At 51.3% G+C, this 24,201-nt stretch overlaps 3 pseudogenes; all 3 read right to left on the reverse strand.

Moving 5' to 3' along the window:
- Positions 1 to 10,555: 10,555 nt before the first annotated feature.
- Positions 10,556 to 11,479, reverse strand: LOC129137121 (ATP synthase subunit a-like; annotated as a pseudogene).
- Positions 11,480 to 11,623: 144 nt separating this feature from the next.
- LOC129137120 (cytochrome c oxidase subunit 2-like) lies at positions 11,624 to 12,378 on the reverse strand (annotated as a pseudogene).
- A 4,351-nt stretch (positions 12,379 to 16,729) lies between these two features.
- Positions 16,730 to 17,413, reverse strand: LOC134808487 (double homeobox protein 1-like; annotated as a pseudogene).
- Positions 17,414 to 24,201: the final 6,788 nt, after the last annotated feature.

Consider the following 24,201-nt stretch of genomic DNA (forward strand, 5'->3'; position numbering starts at 1 on the left):
TGATCAGTGCAGAAATATGTGAAAATGCCCCCAGTAGGCGGAGCCTGGAGAAGAGTCCCATCACCTGGGTGATCAGTGCAGAGATATTTCACAATGCCTGTGCAGGCAGAACGTAAGCAAGAGTTACATAACCTAGATGATCAGTGCAGAGATGTGTCACAAGGCCCCATATAGTCAGAGCCTGGAGAAGAGTTACATCACCTCAGTGATCAATGCAGTGATATGTCACTATGCCCCGTAGGCAGAGCTTAGTCAAGCGTTATGTCCCCTGGGTATCAGTGCAGAGATATGTCACAATGCCACTGTAGGCAGAGCATAGACAAGAGTTACATGACCTAGGTGATCAGTGCAGAGATACATCACAATGTACCTGTAGGCAGAGCCTTGACATGTGTTACATCAACTGGGTGATCATTGCAGGGATATGTCACAAAGCACCCTGTAGGCAGATATTAGAAAAGAGTTACATCACCTGGGTGATCAGTGCAGAGATATGTCACAATGCCACTGTAGGCAAAGCCTAGACAAGAGTTACCTGACCCAGGTGATCAGTGCAGAGATACACCGCAATGCCCCTGTAGGCAGAGCTTTGACAAGTGGTATATCACCTGGGTGACCATAGCAGGGATATGTCACAAAGCACCCTGTAGGCAGATCCTAGAGAAGAGTTATATCACCGGAGTGATCAGTGCAGAGATATGTCACAAGCCCCTGTAGGCAGAGACTAAACAAGAGTTTCATCACCTGGGTGATCAGTGCAGAAATATGACACAAAGCCCCTGTAGACCGATCCTAGACAAGAGTTACATCTCCGGGGTGATCAGTGCAAAGATATTTCACAAAGCCCCCTGTAGACAAATCCCATAAAATTGTTACAACACCTGGGTTATCAGTGAAGATATCTGTCACAATTCCCCTTTAGGCGCAGCTTAGACAAGCGTTACATCACATGAGTGATCAGTGCAGAGATATGTCACTATGCCCCCAAAGGCAGATCCAAGACAAGAGTCCATCACCTGGGTGATCAGTGCAGAAACATGCCACAATGCCGCCAGTAGGCAGATATAGACAAGAGTTACATCAACTGGGTGATCAGTGTAGAGATATGTCACAATGCCCCCATAGGCAGAGCCTAGACAAGAGTCCCATCACCTGGGTGATCAGTGCAGATATATGTCACAAAGCCCCTGTAGGCAGAGGCTAGACAAGAGTTACATCACTTTGTTGATCAGTTCAGAGATGTGTCATGCTGACTGTTTGCTCCCAGAGCTCTGCGGGCACCCGGAAACATGCAGGGAAGGGTGGAAGACCGTCATGGTGCCTTCGCTGTCCTTGCCAGTTTCCAAACCGGCCACACTGCAGACTCCCCATGTTGCCGCACACGGAAATCCATCGTCAGGCTATCACGCTGGAGAGGCATCTTCTCTCTGGTGTCTCGCTCTGGTCTTCTACGTGGAAATGAACGAGAGCCACACGACTGCGTGTGTGAGACTGTCGGGGCAATGGCGACACCCACAGGCACTGCCTCCTTCATGGAGAGAGGGCCTGGAACACTCATGACTCCCACGGAGGTTCAGTTCCACACTCCCCTCCACCCTCCCACTTCGGATTCTCCCTGCTGATGACGCGTGGCAGCCCAGAGAGCGGCTTCCAGTTCCGGCGGGATTTCTGGAGAGGTCCAGAAATGTCGCTGGGCTCACCGCCATTCATGAAGGGGTGGAGCCTGCCTGCCTGCGGGCCGTTATAAGAGCCGCTGGCTGGCTGTCCGGGCAGGCTTCCAGGCTGCACCTGCCGCACTGCACAGGCCGGCTGAGGTGCACGGGAGCCCGCCGGCCTCTCTCTGCCTGTGTCCGTCTGAGAATTTCCGGCCAGGGCTCCCCGTGATGGCCCTACCGACATCTTTGGACGGCACACTCACCGCGGAAGCCCGGGGACGGGGATGGTGAAGGAGACTCATTTGGTCCCCGAGCCAAAGCGAGGCCCTGCGAGCCTGCTTTGAGTGGAACCCGTACCTGGGCATAGCTGCCAGAGAACGGCAGGCCTAGGCCATTGCCATTGAGGAGCCCAGTGTCCAGATTTGGTTTCAGAATTAGAGGTCACGCCATCTAAGGCAGCACCAGTGGGAATCTCGGCTCTGGCCCGGGAGACGCGGCCCGCAAGAAGGCAGGCGAAAGCGTACCACCGTCAACGGATCCCAGACAGCCCTGCTCCTCTAAGCCTTTGAGAAGGATCGCTTTCCAGGCATCGCCGCCAGGGAAGAGCTGGCCAGAGAGACGGGCTCCCCAGAGTCCAGAATTCAGGTCTGGTTTCAGAATCGAAGGGCCAGGCACCCGGGACAGGCTGGCAGGGTGCCCGCGCAGGCTGGCGGCCGGTGCAACCCGGCCCCTGGCGGGTGTCACCCTGCTCCCTCGTGGGTCACCTTCGTGCACACCGGCGCATGAGGAAAGGCGCTTCCCCCACCCCACGTTCCCTGCGCGCCTGGGGCTCTCACACAGGGGACTTTTGTGAGCCAGTGAGCGAGGGCCATCACCGTGCTCCAGCCCGGCCAGGCCGCGCTGGCAGAGGGGATCTCCCAAACAACCCCGGCACGCAGGGATATTGCCTACACCACCCAGTCTCCTCCGGAAGGGGTGCTCTCCCACCCTCAGGCTGCTTGGCGGCTTCCGCACCCAGGCAAAAGCCAGGAGGACCAGGACCCACAGCGCAATGGCCTGCCGGGCCCTTGCGTGGTGGGACAGACAGGGCACGCTCAAGGGGTGCCACAGGGTGAAGGTGTGCTTGTGCCACCCATTTCCCAAGGGAGTCCATGGTGGGGCTGGGGCCGGGGTCCCAAGGTCGCTGGGGCGGCATGGGAACCCCAAGCTGGGGCAGCTCCACTTCACCAGCCCACGCCCCCGGAGGCCTCCGCGTGGCAGGGGCAGATGCAAGGCATCCCGGCGCCCTCCCAGGCGTTCCAGGAGCTGGGGCGCTCGTCTGCTCTCCCCTCAGGCCTGCTGCTGGATGAGCTCCTGGCGAGCCTGGAGTTTCTGCAGCAGGCACAACCTTTCCTTGAAACGGAGGACCCGGGGGAGTTGGAGGCCTTGGAAGAGGCCGCCTTGCTAGAAGCACCCCTCAGCGAGGAAGAATACCGGGCTCTGCTGCAGGAGATTTAGGACGCGAGGTTTGGACGGGGTCGGCTCGGGGCAGGGCGGTGGCCTCTCTTTCGCGGGGAAAACCTGGCTGGCTATGGAAGGGCATGTCTTCCCCCCACCCCCTCCACCGGGGTGACCGGCATGGGATTCCTGCCTTCCAGGTCTAGGCCCGGTGAGAGACTCCAAACAGCACAGAACTGCCATTCTTTCCTGGTCATCCCGGGGATCCCAGGTCCGGCCCAGGTACCAGCAGGTGGGCCGCCCACTGCGCACGCGCAGGTTTGCGGGCAGCCGCTTGGGCTGAGGGAGCAGCCCGGGCAGAGCTCTCATGCCTTTCCACCACCCCACTCCCGCCTGACTACCCCCTCCCCACCCCCAACCCCCACCCCCGGAAAATGTGTCCTCCCCTGGGCTGGGTGGAGTCCCCTGTCCCGTGAAACACCGGGCCCATGCAGCGTCCAGGCCTGACACCCCTCCAGCGGCTCGCCTCCTCTGCACCTCCATGCCACCGTCGCCAGCCCTTCCGTGCCCCTGCAGCCTCCCAGCTGCCTCCATGGAGATCCTGGCGGCGGAACGCAGACCTCCAGATCTCTTTGCCAGCATCCTAGGTAGACCTGCGCTCATTGCGCACCCCGGCTGACGTGCAAGGGAGCCAGCTGTCCTCTCTGTGCCCTTGTCTGTCTGTGAAATTCCAGCTGAGGCTCTCCCAACACCTTCCAACTCTCTTTGGTCAAAGCCTGTAGAATAGTTACATCTCCTGGATGATCAGTTCAGAAGTATGTCACAATGTCCCCTCCCTGCGGAGCCTAGAGAAGATTTGCATCATTTGGGTGATCAGTGGAGAGATATATCACAATGTCCCCAGGAAAAAAAGCCTGGAAATGATTTACATCACCTCGGTGATCAGTGCATAGGTATGTCAGAAATCCCCACTAGGCTGAACGGAGACAAGGGTTACATCACTTAGGTGATCAGTGTAGAGATATGTGAAAATTCCCGTGTAGACAGAGCCTAGACAAGTGTTACATCACCTAGTGATCAGTGCAGGGACAAGTCGTAAAGCGCCCTGTAGGCAGAGTGTAGAAAAGTGTTTCCTCCATGGGGTGATCAGTGCAGAGATATGTCACAAAGCCCCTGTAAGCAGAACATTGACAAGGGTTACATCACCTGTTTGATCAGTGGAAATGTATATCACAAAGCCCCCTGTAGGAAAAGCCCAGACAATTGTTACATCACCTGGGGGAGCAGAGGAGAGATCTGTCACAATGCCCCTGTAGGCAGAGCTTAGACAAGGGTTACATCACCTGGGTGATCAGTGCAGAGATATATCAAAACACTCCTATAGGCTGAACCTAGACAGGAGTTCCATCACCCGGGTGATCAGTGCAGACATATATGAGAATTCCCGTGTAGGCCGAGTCTCGACAAGTGTTACATCACCTAGGTTATCACTGCAGGGATAAGTCATAAAGCCTCCTGTAGGCAGAGTGTAGACAAGAGTTCCCTCCCCAGGGTGATCAGTGAACAGATGTGTCACAAAGCACCTGTAGGCAGAGCCTAGAAAAGAGTTTCATCACTTGGTTGATCAGTTCAGAGATGTGTCACAATGTCCATGTAGGCAGATCTAAGACAAGAGTCAATCACCTGGGTGATCAGTGCAGAGATATGTACCAATGTCCCCTGTAGGCAGTGCCTAGACAAGAGTTGCATCACCTCAGAGATCAGTGCATAGATATGTCACAAAGCCTTCTGAATGCAAAGCCCATACAAGCCTTACATCACGTAGGTGATCAGTGCAGTGATATGTCACAAAAATCCCTGCAGACACAGCCTATAAAAGAGTTACATCACCTGGGTGATCAGGGCAGATATTTGACACAATGCCCCCAAAGACACCGCCTAGACAAGTCTTCCATCACCTGGGTTATCAGTGCAGAGATATGTCACAAATCCCCCTCTAGGAAGAGTATAGAGAAGAGTCCAGAGACATTTCACAATGCCCCCTGTAGGCAGAGAGTGGACAAGAGTTACATAACCTAGGTGATCTGTGCAGAGCTATGTCAAAACGCCCATGTAGGCTGAGCCTAGATAAATGTTACATCATCTGGGCGATCAGTGCAGAGGTATGTCACAATACCCCCTATAGGTGGAGACTAGACAAGAGTTACATCATCTGGGGGGTCAGTGCAGAGATATGTCAAAAAGCCCCTGTAGGCAGAGCCTATACAACAGTTACATCTCCAAGGTGATCAGTGCAGAAATGTCACAAAGCCCCTGTAGGCCGAGCCTAGAAAAGAGTTACATCTTCTGGGTGATCAGTGCAAAGATATGTCACAAAGCCCCCTGTAGACAAATCCCAGAAAATTGTTACATCACCTGGGTGATCAGTGGAGATATCTGTCACAATTCCCCTTTAGGCGCAGCTTATACAAGCGTTACATCACATGAGTGATCACTGGAGAGATATGTCACTATGCCCCCATAGGCAGATCCAAGACAAGAGTCCATCACCTGGATGATCAGTGCAGAAATAAGCCACAATGCCGGCAGTAGGCAGATATAGATAAGGGTTACATCACCTGCGTGATCACTGCAGAGATATGTCACAATTCCCCTGTAGGCAGAGCCTAGAAAAGTGTTCCATCACCTGGATGATCAGTGCAGAGTTATATCCCAATGCCCCCTTTTGGCAGAGCCTAGACAAGTGTTACATCACCTGGATGATCAGTGCAGAGATGTGTTAGAAGCCCCCTGTAGCCATAGCCCAGACGAGAGTTACATCAGCTATGTGATCAGTGCAGTAACATGTCACAATGTCCCTACAGCCATATCCTTGACAAAAGTGACATCACCTGGGTGATCAGTGCGGAGATATGTCACAATACCTCAAGTAGGCAGAGCCTAGAGTATAGTTACATAACCTGGGTGATCAGGGCAGAGATATGCCACAATGCCCCCTGTAAGCAGATCCCAGACAAGAGTTGCATCGCCTCGGTGATCAGTGCAGTGATATGCTAAAATGCCCCTGTAGGCAGAGCCTAGACAAGAGTTACATCAACTGGGTGATCACTGCAGAGATATGTCACAATGCCCCCTGGAGGCAGAGCATAGAGAAGAGCTGCACCACCTGGGTGATCAGTGAAGAGATATGTCACAATGTCCGCTGTAGGCAGAGCATACAGAAGACTCGCATCACCTGGGTGATCAGTGCTGAGATATGTCACAATGTCCCCTGTAGGCAAAGCCTAGGCAAGAGTTACATCACATTTGTCATCAGTTCAGGGATATTTTAAAACGCCCCTGTAGGCAGAGACCAGACGAGAGTTACATCACCTAGTTGATCAGTGCAGAGATATTTCACAATACCCCTTGGAGGCAGATCCTAGACAAGAGTTGAATCACCTGGGTGATCAGTGCAGAGATATTTCACAATGCCCCCTTTGGGCAGAGGGTAGACAAGAGTTACATCACCTAGGTGATCAGTGCAGAGATTTGACAAAATTCCCTGTAGGCAGTTCTTATAAAAGTGTTACTTCACCTTAGTGATCAGTGCAGATATATGTCACAAAGCTCCTTTAGGCAGAACTTAGATGAGTTACATCAACTGGGTGATCAGTGCAAATGTATGTCACAAAGCCCCCTGTAGGCAAAGCCTAGACAATAGTTACATCACTTGTGTGATCAGTGGCGAGATCCCTCACAATTCGCCTGAAGGCAGAGCTTATACAACAGTTACATCACCTGGGTGATCAGTGCAGAGATATGTCACAATGCCCCCTTAGGCAGAGCGTAGACAAAAGCCCCATCACCAGGATGATCAGTGTAGTTACGTCACAAAGTCCCTTTAGGCAGATCCTAGACAAGTGTTACATCACTTGGATGATCAGTGCAGAGATATATCACATTGACACTGTAGGCAGAGCCTAGACAAGGGTTACATGACCTATATGATCAGTGGAGAGGTACGTCGCAATGTCCCTGTAGGCAGAGCCTTGACAACTGGTACATCACCTGGGTGATCATTGCAGGGATATTTCACAAAGCACCCTGTAGGTAGATCCTAGAAAAGAGTTACATCACCTGGGTGATCAGTGCAGTGATATGTCACAATGCCACTGTAGGCAGAGCCTAAACAAGTGTTATATCACCTGGGTGATAAGTGCAGTGATATGTCACAATGCCCTGTAGCCAGATCCTAGACTAAAGTTGCAGCACCTGGGAGATCATTGCAGAGATATGTCACAATATCCCCAGTATGCAGAGACCAGTCAAGAGTTGGATCACCTAGGAATCAGTGCAGAGATATGTCTCAATCCCCTTGTAGGCACAGCCTAGACAAGAGTTACACCACCTCGGTTGACAGTGCAGAGATATGTCAAAATGCCCCTGCAGGCAGAGCCTACACAAGTGTTACCTCACTTAGGTGATCAATGCAGAGATATGTCACAATACCCCCTGTAAGCAGAGCCTAGACAAGAGTTACATCTCCTGGGTGATCAGTGCAGAGGTATGTGACAATGCCCCTTTAAGCAGAGCCTGGACAATTGTTCCATCACCTGAGTGATCAGTGCAGATATCTGTCACAATGCCCCTTTAGGCAGAGCTTAGACCAGAGTTACATCACCTGGGTGATGAGGGTAGAGATATCTCAAAATGCCCCTATAGGCAAATCCAATAAAAGATAGTGTCACCTGGGTGATCAGTGCAAAAATATGTGGCAATGCCCCCAGTAGGCAGAGACTAGAGAAGAGTCCCACACCTGGGTGATCAGTGCAGAGATATTTCTCAGTGCCCTTTCAGGCAGAGTGTAAGCAAGAGTTACATCACCTAGATGATCAGTGCAGAGATATGTCACAAGACCCCCTATACGCAGAGCCTGGAGAAGTGTTACATCACCTCGGTGATCTATGCAGTGATATGTCACTATGCCTCGTAGGTAGAGCCTAGTCAAGCGTTACATCAGCTGGGTAATCAGTGCAGAGTTATGTCACAAAGCCCCCATACACAGAGCCTAGACAGGAGTCCCATCACCTAGATGATCAGTGCAGAAATATGTCACAATTCCCCCATAGGCAGATCCAACACGAGTTTCATCACCTGGGTGATCAGTGTAGAGATATGTCACAATGCCCCCATAGGCAGAGCCTAGACAAAAGTCCCATCACGTGGGTGATCAGTGTAGAGATATGTCACAAATTCCCTGTAGGCAGAGCCTAGACAAGGGTTACATCTCTTTGTTGATCAGTTCAGAGATGTGTCAGGCTGACTGTTTGCTCCCGGAGCTCTGCGGGCACCGGGAAACATGCAGGGAAGGGTGGAATACCGGCGTGGTCCCTTCGCTGTCCTTGTCAGTTTCCAAACCGGCCACACTGCAGACTCCCCATGTTGCCGCACACGGGAATCCATCGTCACGCCTGGGAGGCATCTTCTCTCTGGGGTCTCGCTCTGGTCTCCTACGTGGAAATGAATGAGAGCCACACGCCTGCACGTGTGAGACTGTCCTGGCAACGGCGACCCCCACAGGCACTGCCTCCTTCACTGAGAGATGGTCTGGAACTCTCAAGACTCCCACGGAGGTTCAGTTCCACACTCCCCTCCACTCTGCCAGGGCGGTTTCTCTGTGCTGAATACGCGTGGGAGCCCGGAGAGCAGCTTCCAGTTCCCGCAGGATTCCTGGAGAGGTCCGGTGAGCCAGCCCCCGAAACGCGACCCCCTCACCCCTTCCCCCGCGCCCCCTTCCTTTTCGTCTCTCCGGCCCCATCACCACCATCACCATGCCCTTCCACCCCACCCCTCCTCCACCCGTCCGCAGGCCTTGAAGCCCTGGCACCCTTCCAGGGTGGGGCTGGCTGTCCCAGGACTCACTGCCATTCATGAAGGGGTGGAGCCTGCCTCCCTGTGGGCCTTTATAAGAGCCTCTGGCTGGCTTTCCAGGCAGGCCTCCTGGCTGCACCTGACGCAGTGCAGATGCCGGCTGAGGTGCACGGGAGCCAGCTGGCCTCTCTCGGCCCATGTCCGTCCGTGAAATTCCAGCCGGGGCTCCCCGCGATGGCCCTCCCGAAACCTTCGGACGGCACCCTCCCTGCGGAAGTCCGGGGATGGGGACGGCGAAGGAGACTCTTTTGGACCCCGAGCCAAAGCATGGCCCTGGGAGCCTGCTTTGAGCGGAACCCATACCCGGACATCGCCACCAGAGAACGGCATTCCAGAGCCCAGGGTCCAGATTCCTTCTAGGCATAGTAGGGAAGATATCAGATGTGAGCAGTATACTAGTATTCCTAGAAGTGAGATGGTAAATTCTAGTATAATATTTATATAAATAAGAGGCATTTGGTAAATATGATTATCATAATTTAATGAGTCAAAATCATTCTTTTTATTTAAACTATGTACCAATTCGGCTCAGTCTAACCCCTTTTGTAATCATTCGTAGGCCTGGCTTAGGTCCAGGATAATGATTAATAAGAGGGACGATGTAACTATTAGTGGTAAATTGGTTGTTTGTAGGGCTCATGGCAAGGGCAATAGGAGAGCAATTTCTAGGTCAAATAATAGGAAGGTGATGGCTACTAGGAAGAATTTTATGGAGAAAGGAATGCCGGCAGGGGATATAGGGTCGAAACCACATTCGTAAGGGTTAGATTTTTCTATGTAGCCGTTGAGTTGTGGTAGTCAGAATGTAATAATTATTAGTAGTAGGGCTAGAAGGGTATTGACTATTAAAATCAGGACGAAGTTTATTACTCTTTCTTGAGTGTTGTCAAAACTAGTTAATTGGAAGTTAACGGTACTATTTATACTAAAAGAGTAAGACCCTCATCAGTAGATGGAGACGTATAGAAATAGTCAGACCACATCTACGAAGTGCCAGTACCAGGCAGCGGCTTCAAAGCCGAAGTGATGTTTAGATGTAAAGTGAAATATTAGTTGGCGGATGAAGCAGATAGTGAGGAAAGTTGACCCAATGATGACGTGGAGTCCGTGGAAGCCTGTGGCTACAAAAAATGTTGAGCTGTAGATGCCATCGGAAATGGTAAAAGGGGATTCGAAGTACTCTGAGGCTTGTAGGAGGGTGAAGTAGAGACCCAGTAAAATCGTAATAAGCAGTGCTTGAATTATTTGGTTTCGGTTATTTTCTATCAGGCTGTGGTGGGCTCAAGTAATTGATACTCCTGATGCGAGTCATACAGATGTGTTTAGGAGTGGGACTTCGAGAGGATTCAGTGGGGTGATGCACTGATGCCCTCCCAGTTGGGGGGTGGGGGCTAGGCTGGAGTGGTAGAAAGCTCAGAAAAATTCTGCGAAGAAAAAAATTTCTGAGGTAATAAATAGGATTATCCCATATCGGAGGACTTTTTGGACGGGTGGTGTGTGATGGCCTTGGTATGTGCTTTCTCGTGTTACATCACGTCATCATTGGTACATGGTTAGTGTGTTAGTTAGTAGGCCTAGTGTGAGTAGGGTTGTGGAGTAGAAGTGGAATCATATGGCTAGGCCGGAGGTTATTAGAAGGGCTAAGAGGGCCCCTGTTAGGGGTCATGGGCTGGGTTTTACTATATGATAGGCATGTGATTGGTGGGCCATTATGTGTTGTCGTGCAGGTAGAGGCTCACTAGAAGTGTAAAGACGTAGGCTTGAATTAAGGTGATGGCGATTTCCAGAATAGTCAGTAGAATTAGAACTATGAAGATGATGAGTGTAGAGGGTAGATTAATAGTTGATATTGCTAGTGTGGCGCTTCCAATTAGGTGCATGAGTAGGTGGCCTGCAGTAATGTTAGCGGTTAGACGTACGGCTAAGGCTATTGGCTGAATGAGTAGGCTGATAGTTTCGATAATGATTAGTATGGGGATAAGTGGTGTAGGTGTGCCTTGTGGTAGGAAGTGGGCTAGGGCATTTTTAGTCTTAGAGCGAAAGCCTATAGCTACTGCGCCTGCTCATAAGGGGATGGCCATGGCTAGGTTTATAGATAGTTGGGTGGTTGGTGTGAATGAGTGGGGTAGAAGCCCGAGAATATTGGTTGTGGCAATAAAAGTAATTAAGGATATTAGTATAAGAGATCAGGTTCATCCTTTAGTGTTGTGTATGGTTATTATTTGTTTTGAGGTCAGTTGAATTAGTCATTGTTGGGTGGTAGTCGGTTGTTGATGAGGTATTTAGAGGTGGGGACCAGTAAAGGGGGGAATAGAATGATCAGTACTGCGGCGGGCAGACCTAGGATTGTGGGGGCAATGAATGAAGCAAATAGATTTTCGTTCATTTTGGCTCTCAGGGTTTATTGTAGTTTTTTATTTTTATGGGTTTTGGTGAGGGAGGTAGATGGTAATTTGTATTTAATATTTTTAGCTGGGTGATGCGAAATAGTGCAAGGAGTATTGGGGTAATTATGGTGGGTCATACGGTGGTATTTAGTTGGGGCATTTCACTGTAAAGAGGTGTCGGTTCTCTTAATCTTTAACTTAAAAGGTTAATGCTAGGTTAGCTTTACAGTGAGCTCTGGAGAGGGGTAAAGAAGGTGCTATAGGGTGAATACGGGTCCTATTTCAAAGATTTTTAGAGGGATTAATTCTAGGACGATAGGTATAAAACTGTGGTTTGCTCCACAGATTTCTGAGCATTGGCCATAGTATACCCCTGGTCGTGTGGCGGTAAAAGTGGTTTGGTTTAGGCGTCTGGGAATTGCGTCTCTTTTTAGGCCTAATGTGGGAACAGCTCATGAGTGTAAGAAATCTTGTGATGTAATTATTATACGAACGGGGGCTTCAACTGGGAGGACCACCCGATTGTCAAAGTCAAGGAGTCATAGGTCACCTGGTTCCAGGAATAATGGGGGGAGTATGTAGGAGTTGAAGATTAGTCCGCCATAGTCGGTGTATTCGTAGGTTCAATATCATTGATGGCCGATTGACTTGATAGTAAAGGAGGGGTCGTTGACCTCGTCTGTTATGTAAAGGATACGTAGGGATGGGAGAGCGATAAGGACTAGGATGATGGCGGGCAGGAAAGTTCAGACGGTTTCTATTTCCTGGGCGTCTGAAATACTAGTATTAGTTAGTTTTGTTGTGAGTGTTAGGAAAAGGGCATACAGGACTAGGAAGCAGATGAGAAAAATGATTATGAGGGCATGATCATGAAAGATGATAAGTTCTTCTATGATAGGGGAAGTAGCGTCTTGTAGACCTACTTGTGCTGCATGTGCCATTAAGATATACGGGGTTTAACCTGTAATTTAACTTTGACAAAGTTATGAAATGTTTTTTCTAATATCTTTTTGAAAAAGTCATGGAGGCCATGGGGTTGGCTTGAAACCAGCTTTAGGGGGTTCGATTCCTTCCTTTTTTGTCTAGATTTTATGTATACGGGATCTTCGAATGTATGTAGGGTGGCATACCTCTACCTGGGTGATCATTGCAGAGATATCTCACAATACCCCCTGTAAGCAGAGCCTAGACAAGTTTTACATCACCTCAGCGATCAGTGCAGAGATATGTCCCAATGTCCCTCTAGGCAGAGCTTAGACAAGAGTCAATTCTACTGGGTCATCAGTGCAGCGATAAGTCACAATGCCCCCGTAGGCAGACCCTAGACAAGAATTACATAACCGGGTGATCTGTGCAGAGTGATGTCACAACGCCCTCTTTAGGCAGAGACTAGAAAAGCGTTACATCACCTGGGTGATCAGTGAAGAGATATGTCACAATGTCCCCTGTAGGCAGAGCATAGAGAAGAGTTGCATCACCTGGGTGATCAGTGCAGAGATACGTCTCAATACCACTTGTAGGTGGATCCTAGACAAGAGTTACATCACCTCGGTGATTAGTGCAGAGATATCTCACAATACGCCCTGTAAGTTCAGTCTAGACAAGAGTTACATCACCTGGGTGATTAGTGCACAGATATGTCATAAATCCCAGTGTAGGCAAAGCATAGAAAAGTTTTACGTCACCTCAGCGATCAGTGCAGAGATATGTCCCAAAGTCCCTCTAGGCAGAGCTTAGACAAGAGTCACATCTCCTGGATGATCAGTGCAGAGATAATTCACAATGCCCCCGTAGGCAGAGCCTAGACAAGAGTTACATAACCCGGGTGATCAGTGCAGAGTGATGTCACAATGCCCTCTGTAGGCAGAGACTAGAAAAGAGTTACATCACCTTGGTGATCAGTGCAGAGATATGTCACAATGCCCCCAGTAGGCAGAGCCTAGAGAAGAGTTGCATCACCTGGGTGATCAGTGCTGAGATATGTCACAATGTCTCCTGTAGGCAAAGCATAGGGAAGAGTTGCATCACCTGGGTGATCAGTGCAGACATATGACACAATGTCCCCTGTAGGGAAAGCCTTGGCAAGAGTTACATCATCTTTGTCATCAGTTCAGGGATATGTGAAAACGCACCTGTAGGCAGAGCTTAGACAAGAGTTACATCACCTAGTTGATTAGTGCAGAGATATTTCACAATACCCCCTTTAGGCAGATCCTAGGCAAGAGTTGAATCACCTGGGTGATCGGTGCAGAGATATTTCACAATGCCCCCTTTGTGCAGAGGGTAGACATGATTTACATCACCTAGGTGATCAGTGCAGAGATTTGTCAAAATACCCTTTAGGCAGTGCTTATAAAACTGTTACATCACCTAAGTGATCAGTGCAGAGATATGTCACAAAGTTCCTGTAGGCAGAACTTAGATGAGTTACATCCCCTAGGTGATCATTGCAATGGTATGTCACAAAGTCCCCTGTTGGCAAAGCCTAGACAATAGTTACAACACTTGGGGGATCAGTGGCGAGATCTCTCACAATTCCCCCGAAGGCAGAGCTTATACAACAGTTACATCATCTGGGTGATCATGGCAGAGATATGTCACAATGCACCCATAGGCAGATACAAGACAAGATCACCTGGGTGATCAGTGCAGAAATATGTCACAATACACCTGTAAGCAGAGCCTAGACAAGTGTTACATCACCTGGGTGATCAGTGCAGAGATATGTGACAAGGCCCCTTTAAGCAGAGCCTAGACATTATTTACATCACCTGAGTAATCAGTGCAGAGATTTGTCACAATGCCCCTTTAGGCAGAGTTTAGACCAGAGTTTCATCAACTGGGTGATCAGTGCAGAGATATGTCACAATGCCCCCACAGGCAAATCAAAGACAAGAGTCTATCACCTGGGTGATCAGTGCAGAAATATTTGACAATGCCCCCATTAGACAGAGCCTAGAGAAGAGTCCCATCACCTAGGTGATCAGTGCAGAGATATTTCACAATATCTCTGCCCTGCAGGCAGACCGTAATCAAGAGTTACATCACCTAGATGATCAGTGCAGAGATATGTCACAAGGCCCCCTATAGGCAGAGACTGGACAAGAGTTACATCACCTCGGTGATCAATGCAGTGATATGTCAATACGCCCCGTAGGCAGAGCCTAGTCAAGCATTACATCACCTGGGTGATCAGTGCAGAGATATGTCACAAAGCCCCCATACACAGAGCCTAGACAAAAGTCCCATCACCTGGGTGATCAGTGCAGAGATATGTCACTAGGCCCCTGTAGGCAGAGTCTAGACAAGATTTATATCACTTTGTTGATCAGCTCAGAGATGTGTCATGCTGACTGTTTGCTCCCGGAGCTCTGCGGGCACCCGGAAATATGCAGGGAAGGGAGGAAGACCGCCATGGTGCCTTTGCTCTCCTTGCCAGTTTTCAAACCGGCCACACTGCAGACTCCCCCTGTGGCCGCACATGGGAATTCATCGTCAGGCCATCACACCGGGCAGGCATCTTCTCTCTGGGGTCTCACTCTGGTCTCCTACGTGGAAATGAACGAGAGCCACACGCCTGCTTGTGTGAGACTGTCCTGGCAATGGCGACACCCACAGGCACTGCCTCCTTCACGGAGAGAGGGCCTGGAACACTCAAGACTTCCACGGAGGTTCAGTTCCAAACTCCCCTCCACCCTCCCAGGCCAGTTTCTCACTGCTGAAGACGCGTGGGAGCCCAGAGAACAGCCTCCAGTTCCCGCGGGATTCCTGGATAGGTCGGGAGAGCCAGCCCCTGAAACGCGCCCCCCTCACCCCTTCCCCCTCGCCCCCTTCCTCTTCGTGTCTCTGGCGCCACCACCACCATCACCACGCCCTCCCACCAACCCCACCACCCACTGGCCGCAGGCATGGACGCCCTGGGACCCTTCCGGGTGTGGCGCGCTGTCTCAGGGCTCACCGCCATTCATGAAGTGGTGGAGCCTGCCTGCCTGAGGGCCTTCATAAGAGCCGCTGGCTGGCTGTCCTGGCAGGCCTCCTGGTTGCACCTGCCACAGTGCACAGGCCGGCTGAGGTGCATGGGAGCCTGCCAGTCTCTCTCTGCCCGTGACCGTCCGTGAAATCGGACCCCATCACCTGATCCCAGACGGCCCTTCTCCTCCGAGCCTTTGAGAAGGATCGCTTTCCAGGCATCACCGCCAGGGAAGAGCTGGCCAGAGACGGGCCTCCCGGAGTCCAGGGTTCAGATCTGGTTTCAGAATCGAAGGGCCAGGCACCCGGGACAGGCTGGCAGGGCGCCCAAGCAGGCAGGCGGCCTGTGCAACGCGGCCCCCGGCGGGTGTCACCCTGCTCCCTTGTGGGTAGCCTTCGCCCACAACAGCACGTGGGGAACGGGGCTTCGTGCGCCCCAAGTGCCCTGCGCGACTGGGGCTCTCCCACAGGGGGCTTTTGTGAGCCAGGGAGCGAAGGCCGTCCCCATGCTCCAGCCCAGCCAGGCCATGCCGGCAGAGGGGATCTCCCAAACTGCCGCGGCAGGCGGGGATTTTGCCTACGCTGCCCCGGCTCCTCCGGAAGGGGCGCTCTCCCAGCCTCAGGCTCCTCAGTGGCCTCCACACACGGACAAAAGCCAGGAGGACTGGGACGCGCAGCGCGACAACCTGCCAGGCCCTTGCACGGTGGGACAGCCTGAGCCTGCTCAAGCGGGGCCACAGGGCCAAGGTGTGCTTGCCCCACCTGCGTCCCAGGGGAGTCCATGTTTGGGCTGGGGCCGGGGTCCCCAGGTCGCCGGGGCGGCGTGGGAACCCCAAGCCGGGGCAGATCCACCTCGCCAGCCCTTGCCCCCGGAGGCCTCCACGAAGAAGGGGCAGATGCAAGGCATCCCGGCACCCTCCCAGGCGCTCCAGCAGCCGGGGCGCTCGTCTGCACTCCCCTCCGGCCTGCTGCTGGATGAGCTCCTGGAGAGCCCGGAGTTTCAGCAGCAGGTGCAACCTTTCCTAGAAACGGAGGCCCCGGGGGAGCTGGAGGCATTGGAAGAGGCCGCCTCGCCGGAAGCACCCCTCAGCGAGGAAGAATACTGTTCTCTGCTGGAGGAACTTTAGGAGGCGGGGTTGGGACGGGGTAGGGTCGGGGCAATGCGGTGGCCTCTCTTTCGCGGGGAACACCTGGCTGGCTATGGAGGGGCATGTCTTCCCTCCGCCACCTCCACAGGTCTCACCGGCCTGGGATTCCTGCCTTCTAGGGCTAGGCCTGGTGAGAGACTCCACACAGCGGAAAACTGCCATTCTTTCCTGGGCATCCCGGGGATCACAGAGCCAGCCCAGGTACCAGGAGGTTGGCCGCCTACTGCGCACGCGCGGGTTTGCCGGCAGCCACCTGGGCTGTCGAAGCAGCCCGGGCAGAGCTCTCTTGCCTTTCCACCACCCCACCACAGCCTGACAACCCCTCCCCACCCCCACAACCTGTTCGCCACGCGCCGATGTGGGCGAAGGTGACCCACGAGTGAGCAGGGTGACACCCGCCGGGGGCCACGTTGCACAGGCCACGTGACTGCCCGGGCACCATGCCAGCCTGACCCCGGTGCCTGGCCTTTCGATTCTGTAACCAGATCTGAATCCTGGACTCCAGGAGGCCCGTCTCTCTGGCCAGCTCTTCCTTGGCGGCGATGCCTGGAATGCGATCCTTCTCAAAGGCTCGGAGGAGCAGTGCGATCTGGGATCCGGTGACGGCGGTCCGCTCTCGCCTGCTTTCTTGTGGGCCGCGTCTCCCGGGCCAGGGCCAAGATTTACGCCGGTGCTGCCTCAGCTGGTGTGACCTCTCATTCTGAAACCAAATCTAGACACTGGGCTCCAGAATGCCGATGGCCTGGGCCAGCCGTTCTCTGGTGGCGATGCCCGGGTACGGGTTCCGCTCAAAGCAGGCTCTCAGAGCCTCTCTTAGGCTCGGGTTCCAAACGAGTCTCCTTCGCCGTCACCGTCCCCGGGCTTCCGCGAAGAGGGTGCGGTCCGAAGGTGTTGGGAGGGCCATCGCAGGGAGCCCCGGCCGGAATTTCACAGACGGAAAGGGGCAGAGAGAGGCCGGCATTCTCCCGTACACCTCAGCCAGCCTGTTCACTGCAGCAGGTGCAGCCAGGAGGCCTGCCCAGACAGGCAGCCAGCGGCTCTTATAAAGGCCCGCAGGCAGGCAGACTCCACCCCTTCATGAATGGCGGTGAGTCCTGGGACATCCCACCCCATACAGGAAGGTTCCCAGGGCGTCGAGGCCTGCGGCCAGGGGGTGGTGGGGTGGGGGGGGGCGTGGTGAAGGTGGTGGTGGGGCGGGAGTGACGAAGAGGAAGGGGGCGAGGGGGAAGGGGTGAGGGGGGCTAGTTTCGGGGGCTGGCTCTCTGGACATCTCCAGGAATCCCTCGGGAACTGGAAGCCACTTTCTGGGCTCCTACGCGTCTTCAGCAGTGAGAAACCGGTCTGGGAGGGTGGAGGGGAGTGTGAAACTGAACCTCTGTGGAAGTCTTGAGTGTTCCAGGCCCTCTCTCCGTGAAGGAGGCAGTGCCTGTGGGTGTCGCCATTGCCGGGACAGTCTCACACACACAGACGTGTGGCTTTCATTCATTTCCACGTAGGAGACCAGAGCAAGACCCCATAGAGAAGATGCCTCCCCGGCGTGATGGCCTGCCGATGGATTCCCGTGTGCGGCAACATGGGGAGTCTGCAGTGTGGCCGGTTTGGAAACTGGTAAGGAGAGTAAAGGCACCATGCCGGTCTTCCACCCTTCCCTGCACGTTTCCGGGTGCCCGCAGAGCTCCGGGAGCAAACAGTCAGCATGACACATCTCTGAACTGATCAACAAAGTGATGTAATCCTTGTCTAGGCTCTGCCTACAGGGGCTTTGTGACATATCTCTGCACTGATCACCCAGGTGATGGGACTTTTGTCTAGCCTCTGCCTATGGGGGCACTGTGACATATCTCTACACTGATCACCCAGGTGATGTAACACTTGTGGTGGATCTGCCTATGGGGGCATTGTGACATATTTCTGCACTGATCACCCAGGAGATGGGACTACTGTCTAGGCTCTGTGTATGGGGGATTTGTGACATATCTCTGCACGGATCACCCACATGATGTAACGCTTGACTATGTTCTGCCTGCGGGACATAGTGACATGTCACTGCATTGATCACTGAGGTGATGTAACTCTTTTCTAGGCTCTGCCTATAGGGGGCCTTGTGACACATCTCTGCACTGATCATGTAGGTGATGTAACTATTGCTTACGCTCTGTCTGCAGGGGCATTGTGAAATATTTCTGTACTGATCACCCAGGTGATGGGACTCTTCTCTAGGCTGTGCCTCCTGGGGGCATTGTCACATATTTCTGCACTGATCACCCAGGTGACGGACTCTTGTCTTGGATTTGCCTATGGGGGCATTGTAACATATCTCTGCACTGATCACCCAGGTGATGTAACAATTATCTAGGCTCTGCCTACTGTGGCGTTTTGACATAGCTCTGCACAGATCACCTAGGTTATGTAACTCTTGCCCATTCTCTGCCTACAAGGGACATTGTAAAATATCCCTGCACTGATCACCCAGGTGATGGGACTCTTCTCTATACACTGCCTAGAGGGGCATTTGTGACATATCTCTGCACTGATCACCCAGGTTATGGAAGTCTTGTCTAGGCTCTGTCTATGCGGGCATTGTGTCAAATATCTGCACTGATAACCCAGGTGATGTAACTCTTTTCTAGGCTCTGTCTACAGGGATTTTTGTGATATATAACTGCACTGATCACCTAGGTGATGTAAGCCATGTATGCGCTTTGCCTACAGAAGGCTTTGTGACATATCTATTCACTGAACTCTGAGGTGATGCAACTCTTCTCTAGGCACTGCCTACAGGGGACAATGGTACATATCTCTGCAGTGATCACCCAGGTGATGGACTCTAGTCTTAGATCTGCCTACGTGGACATTGTGACACATCTCTGAACTGATCAACCAAGTGATGAAACTCTTGTATAGGCTCTGATTACAGGGGCTTTGTGACACATCTCTGCACTGATCACGCTGGTCATGTAAGTCTGGTCTAAGCTCTGCCTAAAGGGGCATTGTGACAGATCTCTGCACTGATCACTCAGGTGATGTAACTATTGTCTAGGCTCTGCTTAAAGGGTCCTTGTCACAAATCTCTGCACTGATCACCCAGGTGATGTAACTCTTGCCTACGCTCTGCTTACAGGGGGTATTGTGACATATCTCTTCATTGATCTCCTAAGTGAGGTAACTCTTGTGTAGGCTCTGCCTACAGGGGCATTTTGACATATCTCTGCACTGTTAAGCGAGGTGATGTAACTCTTGTCTAGGCTGTGCCCACAGGGGGATTGAGACATATCTCTGCGCTGATCCCGAAGTGATCCAACTCTTGCCTGGTCTCTGCCTACTGGGGACATTTTGATATATCTCCGCAATGATCTCCCAGGTGCTGTAACTTTAGTCTAGGCTCTGGCTACATGGCATTGTGACATATCACTGCACTGATAACCCAGGTGATATAAACGTTGTCTAGGCTCTGCCTACAGGGAGCTTATGACATATCCCTGCAATGATCACCCAGGTGATGTACCACTTCTCAAGGCTCTGCCTACAGGGACATTGCGCTGTATCTCTGCACTGATCACCTAGGTCATGTAACTCTTGTCTAGGCTCTGCCTACAGTGTCTTTGTGACATATCTCTGCACTGATCATCCAAGTGATGCAACTCTTGTCTAGGATCTGCCTAAAGGGACTTAGTGACATAATTATGCACTGATCATCCAGGTGATGGGGCTTTTGTCTAGGCTCTGCTTAAGGGGGCATTGTGACATATTTCTGCACTGATCATCCAGGTGACGGACTCTTGTCTTGGATCTGTCTATGGGGGCATTGTGACATATCTCTGCAATGATCACCCAGGTGATGTAACTGTTGTTTAAGCTCTGCCTACAGGGGAATTGTGAGAGATCTCGCCACTGATCACCCAGGTGATGTAACAAATATCCAGGCTTTGCCTACAGGGGGCTTTGTGATATAAATTTGCACTGACCAGGCAGGTGATGTAACTCATCTAAGTTCTGCCTACAGGAGCTTTGTGACATATCTCTGCACTGTTCACTTGGGTGATGTAACAATTTTATAAGCACTGCCTAAAGGGAATTTTGACAAATCTCTACAGTGATCACCCAGGTGATGTAACTCTTTTCTAGGATCTGCCTACCGGTTGCTTTGTGACATATCCCTGCAATGTTCACCCATGTGATGTAACACATGTCAATGCTAGGCCTACAGGGACATTGCGATGTATCTCTGCACTGATCACCTGAGCCGTGTAACTCTTGTCTAGGCTCTGCCTGCAGTGGCATTGTGACATATCTCTGCACTGATCATCCAAATGATGTAACTCTTGTCTAGGATCTGCCTAAAGGGACTTTGTGACATAACTCTTCACTCATCATCCAGGTGAAGGGGCTTTTGTCTAGGCTCTGCCTAAGGTGGCATTGTGAAATATTTCTGCAATGATCACCCAGGTGACGGACTCTTGTCTTGGATCTCCCTATGGGGGCATTGTAACACATTTCTGCACTGATCACCCAGGTGATGTTACTGTTGTATAAGCTGGGCCTACAGGGGAACTGTGAGAGATCTCGCCACTGATCACCCAAGAGAAGTAACTATTGTTTAGGCTTTGCCTACAGGGGGCTTTGTGACATACATTTGCCCTGATCACCCAGGTGATGTAACTCATCTGAGTTCTGCCTACAGGAGCTTTGTGACATATCTCCGCACTGATCACTTAGGTGATGTAACACTTTTATAAGCACTGCCTACAGGGAATTTTGACAAATTTCAGCACTGATCACCTAGGTGATGTAACCCTTGTCTACCCTCTGCCCAAAGTGGGCATTGTGAAATGTCTCTTCACTGATCACCGAGATGACTCTACTATTGTCTAGGATCTGCCTACAGAGGGTATAGTGTAATATCTCTGCAATCATCAACTAGGGAATGTAACTCTTGTCTAGGCTCTGCCTACAGGGCGTTTTCACATATCCCTGAACTGATGACAAATGTGATGTAACTCTTGCCTAGGCTTTGCCTACAGAGGACATTGTGACATACCTCTGCACTGATCACCGAGGTGATGTAACTCTTCTCTATGCTCTGCCTACAGGGGATATTGTGACATATCTCTGCACTGATCACCCAGGTGATGCAACTCTTCTCTATACTCTGCCTACAGGGGGAATTGTGACATATCTCTGCACTGATCACCCAGGTGATGTAACTCCTTTCTAGTCTCTGCCTACAGAGGGTGTTGTGATATTGCTCTGCACGGGTCACCCGGGTTATGTAACTCTTGAATAGGTTCTGCCTATGGGGGCATTGTGACTTAGCACTGCACTGATCACGCAGGAGATGTGCCTCTTGTCTAACCTCTGCCTAGGGGGACATTGGGACATATCGCTGCACTGATTCCTGAGGTGATGTAAAAGTTGTCTAGGTTTTGCCTACAGTGGGATTTATGACATATCTCTGCGCTGATCACCCAGGTGATGTAACTCATTTCTAGGCTCTGCTTACAGGGGGTATTGTGAGATATATCTGCACTGATCACCCAGGTGATGTAACTCTTGTCTAGGCTCTGCCTACAGGGGCATTTTAACATATCGCTGCACTGATCACCGAGATGATGTAACTCTTGTATAGGCTTCGCCAACAGGGGGCATTGAGACATATCTCTGCACTTATCACCGAGGTGATGCAACTCTTGTCTGGGATCTGCTTACAGGGGGCATTGTGACATATCTCTGCCCTGATCACTCAGGTGATATAACTCTTGTGTAGGCTCTGCCTACTGGAGACATTGTGACATATCTCCGCATTGATCACCAAGGTGATTCAACTCTTTTCTAGTCTCTGCCTACATAGGGCGTTGTGACATCACTCTGCACGGATCACCCAGGTGATGTAATGCTTGACTAGGCTCTGCCTAGGGGGCATAGTGACATATCACTGCATTGATCACCGAGGTGATGTAACTCTTGTCCAGGCTCTGCCTATTGTGGGGCTTGTGACATATCTCTGCACTGATCATCTAGGTGATGTAAAGCTTGCTTATGCTCTGCCTGCAGAGGCATTGTGAAATATCTCTGCACTTATCACAGAGGTGATCGGACTATTCTCTAGGCTCTGCCTACTGGGGGCATTGTCACATATTTCTGCACTGATCACCCAGGTGACGGACTCTTGTCTTGGATTTGCCTATGGGGGCATTGTGACATATCTCTGCACTGATCACTCAGGTGATGTAACTCTGGTATCAGCTCTGCCTAAATGGGCATTGTGACAGATCTCTGCACTGATCTCTCAGGTGACGTAACTATTGTCTAGTCTCTGCTTAAAGGGGCCTTGTCACATATCTCTACACTGATCACCCAGGTGACGTAACTCTTTTCTAGGCTCTCCTTACAGGGGATATTGTGACACATCTCTGCACTGATAACCTAAGTGATGTAACAATTGTGTATGCTCTGCCTACAGGGGCATTTTGACATGTCTCTGCACTTTTACCCGAGGTGATGTAACTCTTGTCAAGGCTGTGCCCACAGGGGGATTGAGACGTATCTCTGCATTGATACCGAGGTGATCCAACTCTTGCCTGGTCTCTGCCCACTGGGGAAATTGTGACATATCTCTGCACTGATCTCCCAGGTGCTGTTACGTTAGTCTAGGTTCTGGCTACACGGCATTGTGACATATCATTGCACTGATCACCCAGGTGATATAACTCTTGTCTAGGATCTGCCTACAGGGGCTTGTGACATATCTCTGCACTGATCACCCAGGTGATATAAATCTTCTCTAGGATCTGCCTACAGGGTGCTTTGTGACATATCCATGCAATGATCACCCAGGTGATATACCACTTGTCAAGGCTCTGCCTACAGGGACATTGCGCTGTATCTCTGCACTGATCACCTAGGTCATGTAACTCTTGTCTAGGCTCTGCCTACAGTGTCTTTGTGACATATCTCTGCACTGATCATCCAAGTGATGCGACTCTTGTCTAGGATCTGCCTAAAGGGACTTAGTGACATAATTATGCACTGATCATCCAGGTGATGGGGCTTTTGTCTAGGCTCTGCTTAAGGGGGCATTGTGACATATTTCTGCACTGATCATCCAGGTGACGGACTCTTGTCTTGGATCTGTCTATGGGGGCATTGTGACATATCTCTGCAATGATCACCCAGGTGATGTAACTGTTCTATAAGCTCTGCCTACAGGGGAATTGTGAGAGATCTCACCACTGATCACCCAAGTGATGTAAATATTGTCTAGGCTTTGCCTACAGGGGGCTTTGTGACATACCTTTGCACTGATCACCCAGGTGATGTAACTCATGTAAGTTCTGCCTACAGCAACTTTGTGACATATCTCTGCACTGATCACTTAGGTGATATAAGAATTTTATAAGCACTGCCTACAGGGAATATTGACAAATTTCTGCACTGATCACCTAGGTGATGTGAATCTTGTCTACCCTCTGCCCAAAGGGGGCATTGTGAAATATCTCTGCCCTGATCACCCAGGTTATTCAATTCTTGTCTAGGATCTGCCTACAGGAGGTATTGTGAAATATCTCTGCACTGATCACCTAGGTGATGGAATTCTTGTCTAGGCTCTCCCCACAGAGGTGTTTTCACATATCCCTGAACTGATGACAAAGGTGATGTAACCCATGCCTAGGCATTGCCTACAGGGGACATTGT

This window comes from Pan troglodytes, chromosome 16 (assembly GCF_028858775.2).
Source record: "Pan troglodytes isolate AG18354 chromosome 16, NHGRI_mPanTro3-v2.0_pri, whole genome shotgun sequence".
NCBI lineage: Eukaryota > Metazoa > Chordata > Mammalia > Primates > Hominidae > Pan > Pan troglodytes.